We start from the raw sequence: 19198 nt of genomic DNA, 5'->3' as shown, positions 1-19198 counted from the left end.
AAAAAAATAATGGAAGGAAATATGCAGCTTCCTTGCAGTACCATAGTACAAACAGTCTCTGATTTCCAGCACATGAAATAGCCTTTCTTTCTGTTTCATAAATATCACTCTGAACTCTTAGGCCATCAGAATGCCTTAACCTGACTCTCAGAACTTACATCTATATATAATCATTTGGAAGTTGAGAGTAGACAAGAGAGAAAGTGTTTTGGTAATAAAATTATTGATGGCATAAAATATTACTAACAATTTTATTTTAAATTGTCTTGTTTATAACAAAAATATGAAGTTTGAATCATGTGAGAATTTTCCAACTCAAGTTAATCTACTCTACATGACTTGATAGTACTTAACTCCTCTGTCTTTTGGGAGAAATATTTCCTATATATCATAGATTGGCTTAAATCAACTTCATTATACCATTACTTGAGAGAGGGGGTAAAAGAATTTGCCAGTGTATATTTTGGTATAATACTGTCTAAAGCCTAGCAAATGTAGATTTTATTTGATATCACCAGAAGAGCCTTTTACCAACAATTTATTTTAACAAAACTTCTTGGAGTGCAATAATTATAATTGACCCCAATGGGAGTTTTGGGGCTCAGCTGTGAGGAGCAACTAAGTGCAGGTTCTGAGACAGTGCATGACTTGTGTGAAAGGAATCTGGAAGTGCTTGTCTCTATCTTCTTATCAATGACTGGACAAGTCACTTTCCTCAGCCATTATGATCTCTGCATTTTGTAAGTTCCAGAAATTGGCCTACCTGGGAGCCTAGAACTCCAACTACTTTAAAATGTCTGATTAGCCACTAATATTGAAAAATATGGGTCAGGCACGGTGGCTTTTCCCTGTAATGCAGCACTTTGGGAGGCTGAGGTCAATGGATCACTTGAGCCCAGGAGTTCGAGACCAGCCTGGGCAACATGGTAAAATCCCATCTCTACTAAAATAAATGAAAATACAAAAAATTGGCCAGCCATGGTGATGTGTACCTGTAGTCCCAGCTATTCAAGAGATTGAGGTGAAAGGATTGCTTGAGCCTGGGAAGTGGAGGCTGCAGAGTAAAATATGATTGCATCATTGCACTATAGCCTGGGTGACTGGAGAGACCGGTCTCAAAAAAAAAAAAAAAAAAAATTAGGAAATATGGCCCCAGGAGAAGGTCTCTTATCGTGAAATCTCTTAAGAGTTTAAGTGAACTCTAATTTTTCAAAATTATGGATTCTGATTAGCTCTAGAGGCCCAATTCTCTTAGGAAAAATGTAAAATAAGAGTTTGCCTTGTCTTCCAAAAAATATTTTATTTATTTAAAACAATAGGCCTATTAGACTACTAGACTTTCTTTTCTAAATAACATAGCAGATTAATTTTAAACGAATTTTAGGACCTCATTTTTTTCCAAAAGCAATAATTTTATTAGGAGTAAGAACATTTTAGGCATAATTTTCTCACTGTGATCAGTTTTGTAGGGTGTTTTATCTTCATAAAATATCAAATCAAAGCAATTTAAGACCATTTATGGAATTCCCCAATCTATCACTGAAGCAATACTGTATATCAGTTATGAACATAGAGACTCTGGAGTCAGGCTGCCCTGATCTGAATCCAGTATTCTCTGTGTACTAGCTGTGTTAATTTCTCTGCTCATCAGTTTCTCCTCCCATAAAGTGAGGATAATAATAAAAAGACATACCTTCTGCATTTAGGGAACATAAGATCAAATGAATTTATGTGTGGGTCTTAACACAATCCCCAGCAAATAATAAGAATTATTTGGAATTTTTAATTGTTATTGGGAACAATAATGCCAATGGATACAAAATCTTGGACTGTCAAGATATTAGAGACTACTGTACCTTGATATTAAAGTTAAAATACATTCAATTAACACATGGACACAGGGAGGGGAGCACTACACACTGGGGTCTGTTGGGAGGAATAGGGGAGGGACAGTGGGGGGTGGGGAGTTGGGGAGAGATAGCATAGGAAGAAATGCCAGATATCGGTGATGGGGAGGAAGGCAGCAAATCACACTGCCACGTGTGTACCTATGCAACTATCTTGCATGTTCTTCACATGTACCCCAAAACCTAAAATGCAATAAAAATTAAAAATAAAATAAAAATACATTCAATTAAAGTAGTCTCATAACACATCTAAATGCCCATATAAATAATGTTAACCACGGTTGTGTCCTGATTCTCTGTCTTATTAATTTTATGTCAAACAACTTGGTATAATTAATAAATAGTTTGAACACCCACTTAGCCATCTCCCCCATGCACATACGATACAAGAGAATATACTTCTTTTTTAAAAAAATTCTGCTGACGTGTTCTCATTCTCACATAAAATTGACCCACTTCTGAGTTACTTTCAGGAATAAAAGCAAATTCATTAAATTGAAAGGCATTTCCCAAATTAAGTGTATTTCAATTAACAGCATCAATTTTAAGTTACTCCATACACAGTGCGTCAGTTCTTTTGAATAGATAAGGAAATGCTTTTTATAGTTAATTTTATTCTGTCCAGCTAGTCAGATGTACTTCTTTCTTGGACAAAATGGCCTGTTGGTAACAAATGCCTTTAAGATTGTTTCATGCTAAAATGAATTCCTTCAGCCTGTATGATACAGAAATCTAGGATCTCTGCCAAGTAACTGTGCAAGTGTGTGGGAGATTTAAAGCTTTTCTTTGGGAAAACCACTACTGTTACTGCAGGTATTTCCACTGCCCCTAACCCTGTTGTACACAGGACCTCTGCCTAGGAGAAAATAAGAACTGGCTACTTAAGCAACCAAACAAAAATATCTGTTTGCTTTCTACACATTTATAACATCAAATATTTGGTCCTAGTTTAACCACAGAAGCACCAAACACCTGCCCAAAGAAAGTGAGCATGATCTAACTGTGAGCTGAAACCTCACAATGGTTGACTTAGAACTGATATTGAAGAGAATATCTAAATGGGCATGCTACCTCTCTACTTGACATTCACTCAATTCCATCCCTATATTAATGCAGATCATCTAAAAGAAAGTTGCTCAGCCCTTGATGATATATTCAATATTCTAATAAATTATAATTTTATGGTATGGCCTAAGCTTTTATAGGTCAAAAACTTTTTTGAATACTGGTGTCACCTTTTGCAAAACCATAATTGAAAAAAAAAAGGTTTTCACATGTTATCTAATGTGCTTTAACAGATTATACGCATAATCAAAGTGTACCTTTAATTTAGTTCTGGAAAAAGTTAATCTCCAATAATCTAATAATGTATGTATTTTCTTTGATCAGACATGAGGGTGTTTCCCTTGTGCTGTAACTGTTAGGAAACAATGATATCGTTCATGTGAATAGCAGTGCGGGGCACAGTAAGCACTCTTATACTCTTGGTTGCTATTATTAGCTGTTATTAATCATTATAATTGTACTTGAAGAGTCAGGTGATTTTCCTTCATCTATTGCTATAGACAGTCTGTATTCTAATTTTATACTTGATTATCCTGTTTTACATTATTTAATTGTATAAGCTACCTCAAAATATGCAAAGTATAAATTGAAATTAAATATTTTAAGTCAAGTAAGAATCCAACATGGTATTTGTGATATGGATAATGGCAAATGAGTTTGTTTTAAACTTACAAATTGGAGCTGATAACAGAAGTATAAGTAAGACTGTGGCTAAGAAGAACAGTAATTTTTCTACCACAATGAGAATATTTGTGCAAATTTAATGTGTACCCACTTGTCTTACTTATAGTTAGACATAGTAAAGCCTCAATAGGTCAAATTAATTGGGAGTTATAGAAAAGGCTAATCTAATGAATGAAAAGTTTAAACTATAGAATACATAATTAAGATAGTATATTACTATTAAAAACATAAAAGCAGAAATTAAGTCAGTCCAAATGGGAGGTGATAACAGTCTGAACTCAGGCCACTCAGGGAATAACAGGCCCAGCTCACAGGAAAGTTCCATTGAGCAGGGCACGGAGGGGCACAGGAGGCTGAGGTCCCTTGCTCTGAACTCTTAGAGGTGACTGCAGGAGGATGCAGTAGCACCGGGCTGCTTGGATCAGAGATGGAGGCATTGCCAGATTGCTAGGGTGGGCAGAGTCTCTATGCAAGCTGGAAACACCCTTTTTAAGACATTATATGAACTATTTATAATTTCGCTTTCTTTGCAGTCACTGTAAATAGTCTTGAAATCACGGAATATTGAAGCAGGAAGGAACCCCATGGACCATAAGGCCAGAACTTTCATTTTGCAGCTGAGGAAAATGAATTTCTGAAAGGTTACCCAAGGCCACACAGCTGGTCGGATAAACAGCCAATGCTTAATTCCAGGGCTTCTCGTATTCAGTTCAATGCTCTATGCCCTGCCATCCTAAGAGAAAGTGACCAAATGCCCCTGTTTGTCTGAGACAATCCTGGTTATAAAATTGAACATCCCATGTCTCTGGAAACACTTTAGTTTTGGCCAAACAAAGGTAATTAGTCACCTTAAAAGAGAAATGAGCTTATATCCATATAACGTTTTTTAAACAGTAGTTTCATGGCGAAAATTCACCGTACAATAGGCCGGCCAAAATAATTTTGGAATAAAGAGCAGCCTTAACATTAACAAGTGATGTCTTTCTGACACTGCAGTCAGAGAGAGGAGTAAGAACCTCTTCATTTTCCAATCTCACCTGTGACTATTATACCTGACATTTGTCCCACATAATGTGATCAGTCCCTACCTTCCCAACCACCACAATATTAGGGCAGCCAGATCAGTGGCAAAATCTACAATGGGCCTCCATTTCCTAAGACCAATTATAATCTGGAAAAATATTCCAAAAGAGAAAGTCAAAGTGGGGTTTAACTCCAGCCAATTTGGCTTCCCACCATTAACCCCACAAAAAGGTGTGGCTTGGCCCAGAGCATACCAAGATAACAAATGTACAAATTTTAGAAAAATTAAAATATCTGCTTCCTGCCAAAAAGGCATCAGAAAGCAGAAAGTATGCTCTTCTGGTCAAACATAGTGGCTCATGTATGTAATGCAAGCACTTTGGGAGGCTGGGGTGAGCCCACGAGTTTGAGGTTGCAGTGAGCATTGGTTGCACCACTGCTGCCCTCCAGCCTGAGAGACAGAGTGAGACCCTGCCTAAAAAAAAAAGAGGGAGTGGGGAGAGAGAGAGGGAGAAAAGTAAGACCTTTTGAGCATCTTAGTTGGAACAAAACAGAAAAGAAAATAAATACAAATTCATTTTGCTTTCCTCGGATACGTGAGGGTAGGCAGAGAAAACATCTAGGAGACAAATGTCCTAGAGCAAGAGGCCATTGTGTAAAGGACTGTGATTCCAACCTATGGTGTGCAGGGGGTTCTTTTGGGGCTTTCCTCCAGCTCAGCTTTGGCCTAGCCCTGACCTTCCCATCAGTTATGCTGGTAGACACTGTCCCTGACAGCCCAGCCTCCTCTTCCTCACAGTTACTATCTTCATCATGCAGCCATGACAGCCATATCTCAGGCAGCCCAGAGGTATTGAAGCCTCAGCTTCCAAACATCACGTGGATGGTGTCAGGGAACTCAATTCCAAGGTAAGCTGCCCTGATCCTGTTGATTAAAACACTTTTAAATGCCTTCTGAGAAGAGAGGCAATGAGGGAAATACCATGGCGCTCTTGTTTCTGTACTCAACACTTCATACAAAAATATTCCTCTTTCTGGGAAGTAAATAGTTTTTTATTCTTTGCAGGTTCTTACCCTTTAATTTTATTTTGAAGGCGCTTATAAAAAAAGCATTTTTTTCAATTCCATTCACACTGGGGAAACAACAATACCTTATTGTATTATTTTATACTTTACTCTTTTGCTTTTTTAAAAGACTCTTTTAGTATAAATGGAGGTAAAAGGTATGGAATAAAGTCTTTTATATAAAAATTGCTTTTCTTAAAAAGTTTATAGTTCTTGACAACATGTTAATAAAGGTGTTCCACATGTGATGTAGCTCCCTGTAAATTTTCTTTTCTGAAAGCTAATGGACCCCTGCAAAACATCAAAGGTGTCGATGAGCCTGGCTAAGAATAACATAAATTATAGCTAATGCACTTTCTGTGGATTGGAAAGATGAAATTATAATTTCAATTGGAAGCTTTCTCTGGCTCCATACCTCCAGATCCTAGTAAATCTCCCATTTGAACATCTGCACCTCTGAGGCTTCTTGATTAAATCAGAGCCCCAGAGGCTACCTGCCTTCCACTGGTTTTTCAGACTGACTTTTCCACTGAGTGCATAATATTTACACTAATATATCCTCAACCCTATTGGTTTAGTTTTATCCTGTTGTTATCGTTGTTTTATTTTGTTTCATTCTAGCAAATTTCTTTGGGAAAAAATGCTAGACTTAAAATGTGAAGACTTGGAAATGAACACCCCTCTACCACTAATTGACTTAAACTTGAGCAATTTCTTAAGCCTCTCTGCATGTTGGTTTCCTAGATAGGAAACTGCAATAATGACACAATTATACAGGTTTATTGGAAAATTACCGTGGCACAGTGAAAGTGCTGACATGCAGTAGATGCTCAGATATTTATGGGGTGCTTCTGAGGAACAATTATCTGGATATCAAATATTTTTTGTGCCAATCACTGTAATAGGAACCTCAAGCAGGACACAACATTAAGATCTTGACCTCAAATAGATTGCAATCTCATAACAGCTAGCCTCCATTGAGCACGTATTATTCAGCACGTGGTACGCTAAGTACTTTAACATGCATTGTCTTAAACCTCATAACAACCCCGTGAGGTCTACATCATTACAGTCATTTTACAGGTGAGAAAAGCGAAGCTTAGAAAAGTTTAATATAATTCCCAATGTCACACAACTAACAAGTGGCAAACCCGGATCGAGAGTACAGGTTTGTCTGTCTTCCTACTGCACTGTATACGATGTAAGCTGAGAAAGCTTCAGGCACACATGCATGCATGTGTACACACACACACACACACACCCCTAACTATATTCCAGATATATATTCCCACTCTTATTCAGGACACAGAGGGTTAAAGAGATGATGACAAAATAGCAAAAACAGCTGGTTCCAAGGTGCTAGTTGCTCTTCTCTGATACCATTTTGTTTGTGCTCTGCAGCTGTACCAGAAAGTTTTTGTTCTTCCAAGAAAATACTAAGCTGAAAAGATAATTGGTATTCAAGACACACATGTTTTCTACTAGCAAATAAGAAGAAAGCACAACAGTATTCTTGAAGGATGCTGATTTTTTTGTGTTTTGCAATTCTGCATTTTCAAAAATGACATCTGTTTTGTGAGTGACTAAAAACTCTGAGGGAAGAATTTGTAAAAGGAAATAAAATTGTGTTTCTGAGCATTTTGCTCCTTACTGCCTTCAAATGATATTTGTTTAGTTGGCCCATTTTTCCAAAAACATTGTCAAGGCAGAAGTTTCCTGTTTCCTGCGCTTATTTATGACAGGTTTGAAATGGTGTTCCAGTGGCAGATATTTTAAAAGTTTCTTCTAGCACTCTTTCCCCATGTATCAAATCATCTTCTCTTTCCAGCACTCAAAAAAACTGTGCCTTCTAGGAGCATAAATGAATTTAATGCATTACATTTATGTTGTGTGTTTCTAGAAAGAACTCAGAAATATTTTACTGTCTTCGCTTTCCTAGGCTGCTCACTTTTTGCCAGTGCATCAACAAATAAAAAAGTTTAAGAGAGCCATTTCTTATTCAGCTCCATGTCTTTGATTTATCACTTCCTATTCCATAAATTTCCTGTCGCTGCTTCACACAAATAAAAAGACGTAGTAATTCATGGAGTTTGTCAGCCAAATTCCAGTTCTGGAGAAGAATAAATATTAAGGAAGGTCATTGGAGGAAGTTCACTCTGCAAATGGTGCAGTGTGAGGCTGGAACCCTCGCCCCTGGCACTATCAAATCTGTACCTGGCCATTCTGAAAGAATACCCTCCTAATTAAGAAAACAACAACACCCACACTCATAGCAGCTTCCAAGTTATAACTGTCAGAATCAACAGTCTTCAGAGTAGGCAGAAAACTCATAGACTACAGGTGTGGGTCTTTATCCTCTTGCTTTTGCCCAGAATTTATGGAGTCAGCCATCACGGAGAAATGAAATATAATGAATCTTTGAGAACTTTCACAAGACAGAAATCCTGTAAGTTGTCCTGACAATTTAGTTCTTATTTATCTAGTACCATAAATCACAAACCTTAAGCCTTGTTTGCTCAATACTTCTTTCTCTAAAAATATATATGTAATTTTCATTGTGATATCTTAGTGAGGCACAGTTCAACTTTCTTTGAGTTTTAGGCATCAACCAGCCAAGTGCACCTGCCTTAGCATTTGCTTCTCTGCACAATTCTTCTGCCCTTTGGTATCCATTGACTTTATGTCTCCTCTTTGGAAACACATAAGCAGAAGGTCCCAGACTGCTTCATATACCAGATGGTGCTGCCATTACAAACCTGGAGAGACCAAAGTCACAGAAGAGGCTACCCAGGGAAAAAAAAAGACCTCATTCTTGACTCACTTTTGGAGTCAAAGTTCTCATTGGCAAAGGCCAACAGAAGGCTATCACCAAACGCTGTTCACAGATTAAGAAATTTAAATACAATTGATAAAAGTACTGCACTTCCCAAAAACTCATAAGCAGAAATTTGGCCATATGTGAAGATCTGTGACTGGAACCTAGACTAGGCATCACTCTACCTTCAGAACAGCTCCTAAGGTGTCCAGTTAGCTTGTTTGCATTACAAGATAACTATGCCAGCTCCCCACAGAGCTGCCCTGCTGAGGAATCCCGGAACTACAAGCTCTGGTATAACCTGAAGGACCTGTTTGTACCAGTGGGGCAGGGCTGCATAATTCAGATTCATTTTGAAGTCACAATTAATCGTAAGAAAAATCGAAAACAGGCACAGTGACTTCATCCATTGTGTCCATGTCATGTCACATACAGCTTCATTCTTTACAGATGTTCCAAGGCCATTTAGGTAAATCCATGGCTTTAAATATTTTCATTTGCTTTTTTTGCTTCCCACTGTTTCCATCCATTTGTTCCATTTGTTAAATAAAATTATTTTCTTATATGTTGCCAGAAATTCCATTTATTTTCTTTCAAGAATTGTCTATTTATTCTTCCTACTTGTATACTGTCACTCTTTTCAATTTACTAATCTTTTTTTTACCTTCCATTTTTATTGTGAACTATGACTGGCATGGTCTCTCCTCCCCTTTTCAAATTTCTGTTTGTTTGTCAATCAATGAGAGCATGTAACGTTGATCAGGTTGGCCTTGAACTCATGGCCTTGCCTCCTCAAGCTCCAGGACAACTGGCCAGAGCCACTGTGGCCCCCCCATCCTTTTCAAATTTCATTGGAACCTCAAGGTCCATTTAGAAATCCCAAATCCTTCACACCTAGCCATCTGAGCTATCATGAGCTGAAGTTGATCTCTTCACCTGGAAAATGTCCATAGCACAGTGGCATACATCTCCAGCATATTATTTTCAACTGGATGTGCTACGGTGAACCAAGTAGAAACCATCTTCCACTAGCAGTAAGCACAGAATTAAAATAGGCATCGTATAAACACTTGTCAAATTAAACACAATTAGCCTGAGAAAGATTAGAGGTATAGATAAGACCAAGAAATCTTCATTTATTCATACATTCATTCAACTGTGTTTATGCAGCATTTAAGCTTAGGAGAAACAAAGACATATGTCATCATCACTGTTCCCTGAAATATCTCGTGGGAAGAATACAAATGTGAACAAATAAATACCTTAATATGTCACTACAGACTCTTTGTAGAAATAATTAAAAGAAGCAGTAGGAGCACAATGGAGAACATGGTCAATTCTACCAGGATTTCAGACTGACTCCCTGAAGGAAGTAAGACTGTAGCTAGGTTTAAAAAAAAAAATGGGTACATGTTCAGCCTAATGGATGGAGAAAAAGGATGAGAGAATGTTCTGGGCAAGAGAGCAATTTGAACAAAGAATGAAATATTAACAATCTGCAAAGATATTAATTCAGTAGGTCTAAGATAGAAACTGGAAATTAGCCTCTTCAGCCAGCATCCCATGGGTAATTCTGATGCAGGTAGACCCAGAATCTCACTTTAAGAAACACTGCTCCACATTCTAGTTTTTAAAGGACTTGCTCAGAAATACATGATTGTAGATAAAATGTCTCATTTGGCTTGGTGAGAAAAAGCAGCCACTTTCATTCAGATAGTACTTTCCTTTACAATCCTATCTGAGTAAACCTTCCAAAATCCTGAATGCAATCATGTTACCTCTTAGCTAATAATCCATCAGTGACAGCCCACTGCCCAGAGAATAACATCCAAGACTTTAGTAGAGCATTTCTAATCTCACATGAACTGACCTTCCCCCGACCCTCTTCTATGTTCTCACTGCTCAAACTCTACCTTCCAATTATGCTAAAATCCATCCTTCTGCTTATTCTTGTTGTTAAGAATATTAAAATTTAAGATATACAGAAAGGGCTTTATTAAATAAGGTTATTATTCTTATAGAAACATAGGATCAATTTAAGTATTAAGAGTGAAATCCCAGAACATTTTCCTTCATCTGTGGAATGTTAAATTGTCTCGCAAATATCATTCAGCCAAAAGAGTTCAAATCTGAAAGAATGTTTACAAATAGAGCATGAAATCATGAGAATGCAAAAGCAAAAAGCATCCCAATGCCCTATTCCTAATAAATATATGTACACACACATATGCCCACACACCCATAGGCATTCATAGGCATACACAGCACACAGCACACACACACACACACACACACACACACACACACACACACATACACACACACAAACAGATGTCTCATACCACTGGAAGGCATCCTGGAATCTGTGCATCACCAAAATATTCAGTGATGAAGACATTTTCTTCCTGGCACATTAGAGAGAGAAACTGAGACCAGACAGCTAGTAAGATAAGACACACTCTCCCTTTAGGAGCACATGCTGCTTTGGCAAACACAAATATCACTCAGTCACATACACATGTACTCAAGCCTGTGCATAATTCTCTTGACAACTCCAACTTATAACATTAGCATATGAATGCTGAGGCTTACAGTGATATTCACCCACCAAATGGAGTTTATAATATAAATGCAATGAAAAGTATCTGAAAGATTACTCTTCACACTGAATTGAGTCTGTCAGAGCTTGTATATGAAATATATGTAATATCTGTATAGAACCCACTGTAAATATATTCTTCCTGCATGTATCCATAGAGGAAAACTGAGATGGTGAGGACAGTACTAAATTCATACTTCCTTCCCAAATAATTCATGAAATAAATGGCTCCAATTTCCTAGGTTTATGTATGTGTATCTCCCCTTGTTTCCAATATTTCATGTGTATTAGTCCAAATGTGATTTTTTCAAGGTCTTTCTGTCTTCATTTTATTTTTGTTAGATATCTTTTTCCTAGCTGCAAAGAATTACTCACAACTCCAGGAAAAAGGTTTTACAAATGTATCCATAATCTACTCAAACAAAACTCGGGAATTATTACTGTATGTGATATGTCTTTCCCAGTAGATTATGTACTTCTTAAAGGGAAAGATATTGATTTATTAATCTTTAAATTTATGTCATCTTTTAAGTCATGTGCCTAAAGAAGCAACAATTTATTATTTCGCATGATTCTGTGGGTCCGTTGGGCGGCCTCTCTCAAGCCTTCGCTAGGGATCATTTTCGTGGCTTCATTCATCTAGAATAGTTGGCAGACTATTAGATTCTGGCTTCACTCAGGTGCTGGCCGTCAGCTAGGGTTGTTTGGTCCTCTTCCACATGGGCTCTTCTCCTCCAGTCAGCTAGACAACCTTCCTACAGCTATCCCAGGGTGAAACTGCAATGCATTGTAGGCACTTGATGAGTGTGTATTGTGAATGAATAAATGGATGAAGTCTACCAGGCTCTGGAAATAAAGTAAGCAACCGGAGAATGAATTCCTGACCTCATGCAATTTATAAAGAATAAATAAACAAGTAGTAAAAGAAAAACGATAGGCAGTTGGTTAGAACTTGCAGAGATAAGGCTTTAAAATCCAGGCACTTTTTTCTTTTAAGAGTTTGTACATTTTAAAATGACTTAATTGTTTATTGGGGTTAAAGGATCCTAACCAGTTTAATCTCAGGGACTAAAGTCAGAGTTGAAGCCCAAGAAGTTGGGGCAGGAGAGGAGATTTTCTGTTGAAGGCGACATGAGCTACAGAAACCAGGGGGATTTACTCAATTTTGAATATGGGAGACACCAAGACAACTGTATGTGTCAGGGTTTGGCAGAAAACAGAAAGCTTGCTAGGCAGGGAACTTGAGGAGAATTTGATGAAGAGATAGTATGTAGCAGTAGGGAAAAAATTTTAAAAAAATTAAAGGAGCTACTTAAATAATCAGAAATAAGCAAAAGCAGGAAGTCATTAATTAGACCTGAAACAACAAGATGAAGAAATGTTTTTTACCAAAGCTAGATGAGAACTGAAGCTGTGGGAAAGGTCACCCTTGAAAAGATACACAGTTGTGGAGGTAGCCACTGCCAGAAGAACAATTCCAAAACACACAAGTGGCAGGGCAACCCAACATTTCCCCCCTGCCCTCTTACCTCCTACCTGCCTTCCATTGGTCAAACCTAAACAGAACCCAATGTATCATGGGTTAGCTGTTTACTGTTAAACAACTACAGAGCACTAGATACAGAAGCAGTTGAAATTTGAGAGTTAAGGAAAACAATGGAATCACTAGTGAATTTATGAGCTTGATATGCCTACAGTTTATCCAATCATGGGTCTCCTATATGTAGTTGAAAATAAGAATCAAGTTCATGAAGGAAAAAATGCAGCTGAAGATAAAGATGTAGAAAGAATCAGTTTGAAAGAGTGAAGAAAAAATGAAATGAGGAGGAAAATAGGAGACGTCACATAAATCTGAGACATGTCAGATGGAGCCCCTTGCCTCTTGGAGACTAGTGCTTACTTGGCATGAGCCCCAGCCCACTCCTCAGCCACTGGAAGTCTGATGATTGCCTCATGATTCCTGCAGAACTCTGGGGACTGATGGAAACTTCACTTGTATCATTCTTATGGTCTGTCTTGTTTCTTCCATACCTCTTTCTGGGCATGCAGCTCAACACTTTCCTCAGTTTCCACAAACACCTACTTATCCCAAATACTTCACTAGCTTTGAAAGAATTTACTCAAGATATATATGTTCACTGGGATGAGAAACATCAGTCTCCTCTATCATCTTTTTCCCTCCACTTCTGCTTTTTATCTCCTCTTTTCAGAGCATATACTCCAACCCAAGTTCCTCTAGGCAGACTAGCTGCTCCTTTCTTCTGAAATCTTAACACCAGCTAAGGGGATGGTGCTTATCTTATACCAAACTCACCAGGCTCTTAGCCTGAGCACTAATATGACCATTCTCTCCAGAAAGCAGACAAGGAGCGATCACATGCTGCCTTCACTATTATAATCCGAGTTCTGTGATTACACAGTTCACTCACTCCTGGTCAAATTCTGTCTCCTAAGATGTAACAAATCTCCAAAGTGAAAATCTAGCAAAACAGTAGTCTTGATAAGAAGCATTAGGCATATTCTCCAAGTGTATCTTATAAATAGTCTAATGCAGTTTCTTTAAAAAAGTATACCTAAGCTACCAGAAAATGTTAGGAATTTGGAAAGGCAAATTAAAAGGCCATGTGCTTCTTAAATTTATTTCCTGAACCCTCAAGTATGTAAATGAAGAAAGAAGTGAAAAACAGCAGGTCAGGTTCCCACTTCTATTGAAATGTGATCACAATTTAACATTCTAGAAAAGGGGCATGCCTGTGATATGCTAACAACTTCAAACAGGAAAATGTGTGAGTTTGCAGACATTGGGAAAAAACTCATTAAAGACTTGAACCTAAAAAGTAAGTTCACTTTGGTCTCTCATGTAAACTAGAGCTTTCCTTATACTTGCTGATTTCCTGTTTTTATATGCTCCAGGAATTCTTCCTATAGTTTGGTCTTATTTTCTCCTTTAAGCCAAGAATTATAATAGTTTTCTTCCTACATATTTCCTTTGTTTCCTTGCTAGTTTCTTTGATTTTTGCTTTTGTCTTTTGAAAAAGAGAGGTGTGATCTCCATAGTCACTGTTTGCTCATTCCCTACACTTTAACGCTCTGCCAATTAGGATTTTAATGGTTTGGAAAACTATGATATCAGATATGATTTTGAAAACCTTACCATCAGGGTAGGAAGGCTGCCTTAGTCACAAAATTTTTAAAAATATCTTATGATTATGGGAAAGAGTGACACAAGAACAGAAAACCAAACACTGCATATTCTCATAAGTGGGTGTTGAACAATGAGAACACGGACACAGGGAGGGTAACATCGCACACTGGAGTCTGTTGCGGGGGGGGGGGGGAGGGGGCGGGGCGCGGCTAGGAGAGGGATAGCAGAGGGTGGGGAGACAGCAGATGGGTAACTTTAGGAGAAGAAATACCTAATGTAGGTGATGGGTGACAGCGAACTACCATGGCATGTGTATACCTATGTAACAATCCTGCAAAATCTGCACATGTACCCCAGAACTTAAAGTATGATTTAAAAAAAAAATGAAAAAAAAAATAGCTAGGCGTTGTGATATGTGCCTGTATTCCCAGCTACTTGGAAAGTTGAGGCCATAGAATCAGGCTTGAACCCAGGAGGCAGAGGTTACAGTGAGCCGAGATCGCGCCACGGTACAATAGCATGGGAGAAAGAGCTAGCCTTCATCTTAAAAAAAATAGAAAACACCATTTCAACAGAATAAACAAAAATCTATATGGTAATCTCAAACTATGCATTAAAAACATTTGACAAAATTAAATTCCAAATAATTATATCAAATTTTAAACAAATTTTTTAAAAAGTTTTAGCAATAAATATAATGTGAAAAATGCGTTTGCAGAAACCCAAAGATCATAACAATGATAAAAGCTGAAAACTTTCTCTATGCAATAAAAAATGAGACAATAAAATGTTCTATCACTGCAGCTGAATGATTGTCTAGAGGAATTAATTCGTAAAACATAGCAAGCAAAAGAAACAAAAACATAACAAGTAAAAAGAGAATAATAAAACTCTAATTAATGAAAAATTATTGTAAATGTAGAAAATCCAAAGAACATACAGATAAACTATAAGAATTCATAAGTAAATTTAATGAAAAGGTCACTGGATAGTTCAATAAATAAAAATCAACCATATTTCTGAATATTAGTAATAAAAATGAAATTTTAAAAGTGATAATTACATCAGCATAAAAATTATCAAACATCTAGCAATAAATTTAATAAAATGTGAGTAAAAATATCTACCGAGAAAACTAAAAAACTTTACTGAGATAAAGACCTTATTAATTGTGGGGTAGACACAGATTGGAAGACTGCTATAACAGAAATGTCAATTTCCTCAAATTAATTCATAGATCTCATGAAACCCCAGTGAAAAACCCAGAGAAATCTTTATTTGGAAATTGACAAGCTGCTTCAAAATCTTCTTGGAAATGCAAAAGCCTAACTATAGCAAAAATATTCTTGAATCAGAGCAAAGTTGGAAGATTTTTATGTTACCATATAGCTAGACTCATTATAAAGCTACAGTAACTAAGCCACTTGTGATAATGGCACAAAGATAGACAAATAGAACAACAGAAAAAAATAGAGAATATATAATTACATCTACCAATATACTACGTACAAAAGTATCTAAATAGAGAGATGTTTTATGTTCATAAATAGAAAGACAATTTATGATAAAATGCCAAAACAATGCAATGAGGAAGATAAGTATTGTCTTTTCAATAAATGATGCTGTGTCAATTTTACATCTATATGGGAGGAAATTAAGATTGGCCTGATCTCAGCTTACCCCTCCAAAATCAATTCCAGGTTAGTAGTTCTAAATGAGAAATGTAATAAGAAAAATATTCCACATGAACACACAAGACATTGTCTTCGTAACACTGAGGTAAGCAAAGTTTTCTGAAACAGGGTACAAAAGATAATAAGACCCATATTGATAAATTTCTTTTTATTTAAAAACTTTATGCATCAAAGGTACCACAAAGAGTGTAAGTAGATGAAGTATATTGTGAAAGAAGATATTTGCCATACAGATACCAAACAAAGGACTCATAATTAGAATATGTAGAGTACTCCTACAAATTATTTTTTAAAATAAGAGGTAACACAATTTATTTAATGTGAAAAACGACAACTCCCATTTTATTTAAAAAGGAGACACAAATGGTTCATTATTAGCAAGAATAAAAACATTAATTTTTTGAGACAGTCTCGCTCCATTGTTCAAGCTGGAGTGTAGTAATGCAATCTTGGCTCCCTGCAAACTCTGCCTCCTAAAATCAATCAACAGTCATGTCTCAGCCTCTCAAGTAGCTAGGATTACTGATATGCCTCACAATGCCTGCTAGTTTTTATATATTCAGTAGAGTTGGGTTTTCGTCATGTTGGTCAGGCTGGTCTCAAATGCCTGGCCTCAAGTGATCTACTTACCTCAGCCTCTCAATTGCTGGGATTATAGGTGTGAGCCACCACACCCAGCCCTGCAAAAAGAAAAATATTAATTAAAACCACATGACTCCTGGAACTAATAAACAATGATAGCAATGTTGCAGGATACAAGGTAGTATACAAAGTCAATTGCTTTCCTAAATACCAGCAAAAAACAAATGGAATTTGAAATTAAAAACACATTAGCATTTATATTACCACTCACAAAAAAATGAAATACTTAGCTTTAAATCTAACAAAATATGTATGAGATCTATATAAGGAAAACTATAAAACTCTGATAAAAGATATATAAAAAGAATGAAATAAATGGATATTCTATGTTCATTAATAGGTAGACAATATTATCAAACTGTTGATTCTTTTTAACTCAAACAATAGATGTTATAAAAGTTCAATCAGGATCTCAGCAAGTTATCTTGCACATATTGGCAAACTGACTTTAATGTTTCTGTGAAGAAGTAAAAGACCCAGAATAGACAACTCAATAATGAATGAGAAGAAAAATGCTGGACGTTACTTGAATTCAAGACTTATTCCAAAGCTACAACAATCAACATTGTTTTATTGGCAAAGGAAGAGACAAATAAATTAATGGAATAGAATAGAGGGCTCAGAAATTCACCAACCAATATTTGGCAAAGAAGCAAAGGCAATACAATGGAGAGAAGACAGTCTTTTCAAAAAATGATCCTGACACCCACATGCAAAAAAAAATAGATCTAGACCCAGATATTGCATTCTTTGCAAAAATTAGTTCAAAATGTAACCAAATATAAAATTTTGAAAGTGTTATATTTCTAGAAAAGCAGAAAAAAAACTTAGATGATCATCAGTATGGTGATGACTTTTTAGGTACAACATCAAAGGCACAATACATAAAAAATAATAATTGATATGGTGAACTCCATTCAAATTAAAAACTTTGCCTCTGTTAAAGACAATGTCAAAGGAATGAGAAGGCAAGACACAGACTGTGAGAAAATATTTATGAAAGAAACATAAGATAAAAGATTTTTAATCAAAATATACAAAGTACTCTTAAAACTCAATAGAAAATGTTACAATCAATTAAAACAAGGGTAAAAAAAATGAATTGACACTTTACCAAAGAAGATATAAAAATAGAAAGTAACCATATAAGATGTTCAACAAATGTCTTTGTGTAATTGCAAATTATAACAACAATGAGATGCCACTACATACCCACTAGGATGGTTAAAATCCAGAACATGGACAACACCAAATGCTGACAAGGATGTGGAACAACAGAAACTCTCTTTCATTGCTGGTGGGAATGCAAAATGTTATAGCCACTTTGTTTTTTACAAAACTAAACATAGTGTTACCATATGATCTAGAAATCATGCTACATGGTATATATGCAAATGAATCCAAAGCTTAAGCATAGCTGTTTATAGCAGCTTTATTCATAATTGCCAAACATTGAAGCAAACAAGATGTCCTTTAGTAGATGAATGAAATAAACTGTGGTATATCTGGACAATGGAATATTATTCAGCACTAAAAAGAAATGAATTATCAAGCTATAAAAAGACTCAGGGGAAACCTAAATGCGTATTCCTAGGTTTTAAAAGCCAATTTTAAAAGACTACATACTGTATGATTCCAACTATATGTGATTCTGGAAAAGGAAAAACTATGCAGACACAAAAGATTAGTGGTTGCCAGTGGTCAGGAAGAGTAGACAGATGAATAAACAGTGATCAGTTGATTTTTAGGGCAGTAAAATTATTCTGTATTACACTACAATGATGAATACATGTTGTTATACATTTCAAAAAATTTATAAAATTTCCAACAAATGAATCCTAATGTACAGTGATAATAACATGTCAGTGTAAGTTCATCTCTTACAATATATGTAAAACTGTGATGCAAGATGCTGACAGTTGTGCAGGTTGTTTACATGTGGGAGCAAGAATTATATGGGAATGCTATGTTTACAGTTCAATGGTGCCATGAATCTAAAACTATTCTAAAAACCAAATTTTATTATTAAAAAAATGAGATGTCAGCAAAAAGTGGCAGTTAAGAACCCGTAAAATTTCTCTTCTCAATAAAATCAATAAAAACTACAAGAAAAAATGGTTGGAATCAACTTTTTCAGAGCTCTGGACATTAATCAGAGACTTGCAGCATAAACAAGGAATATTTATTCCAGGAAAAAAACAGTATATTGATAAGTAAAGTGAGTTTTATTGTATTTTAACTTCTCTGTCTTCATATCTCTCCTCAGTCCTGCTGTAATTTTGAATATCAATAGATCACAATCATGGTAAAAATAAAAAACAGTAGTCTGGTACAGTCCATGGAGGAAGAAGGAAAAAGTTGGAGGCAGTATAACGTTGTATTCCCAAAGAACTGTTACAATTTGTCATCTCTGATGGTTCCCTAGAAGAACCCCCTCACAAAGTTGTCTTAATTTGACCTCACTTGACCAGCCTTTTTGCCAGGAGAATTTTCTAAAAACAAAGACAATTGAATGTTGTGACATCTTAGGTGGTGAATAAGATGCAGCAAACCACAGAC

General features: G+C 36.3%; 1 long non-coding RNA gene across 2 annotated transcripts in view; it reads right to left on the bottom strand.

Moving 5' to 3' along the window:
* LOC108588634 (uncharacterized) overlaps positions 1–11054 on the bottom strand; it is a 123447-nt gene extending 112393 nt beyond the window's left edge. For both annotated transcript variants that reach the window (XR_013528259.1, XR_013528260.1), the window contains exon 1: positions 10902–11054. This is a non-coding gene — a long non-coding RNA (uncharacterized LOC108588634). The remainder of the gene's footprint in view (positions 1–10901) is intronic.
* Positions 11055–19198: the final 8144 nt, after the last annotated feature.

This window comes from Callithrix jacchus, chromosome 16 (genome assembly GCF_049354715.1).
Source record: "Callithrix jacchus isolate 240 chromosome 16, calJac240_pri, whole genome shotgun sequence".
Taxonomy (NCBI): Eukaryota; Metazoa; Chordata; class Mammalia; order Primates; family Cebidae; genus Callithrix; species Callithrix jacchus.
The sequence above is the reverse complement of the archived record's forward strand: the minus strand, read 5'-3'. Positions and strand labels throughout refer to the sequence as shown.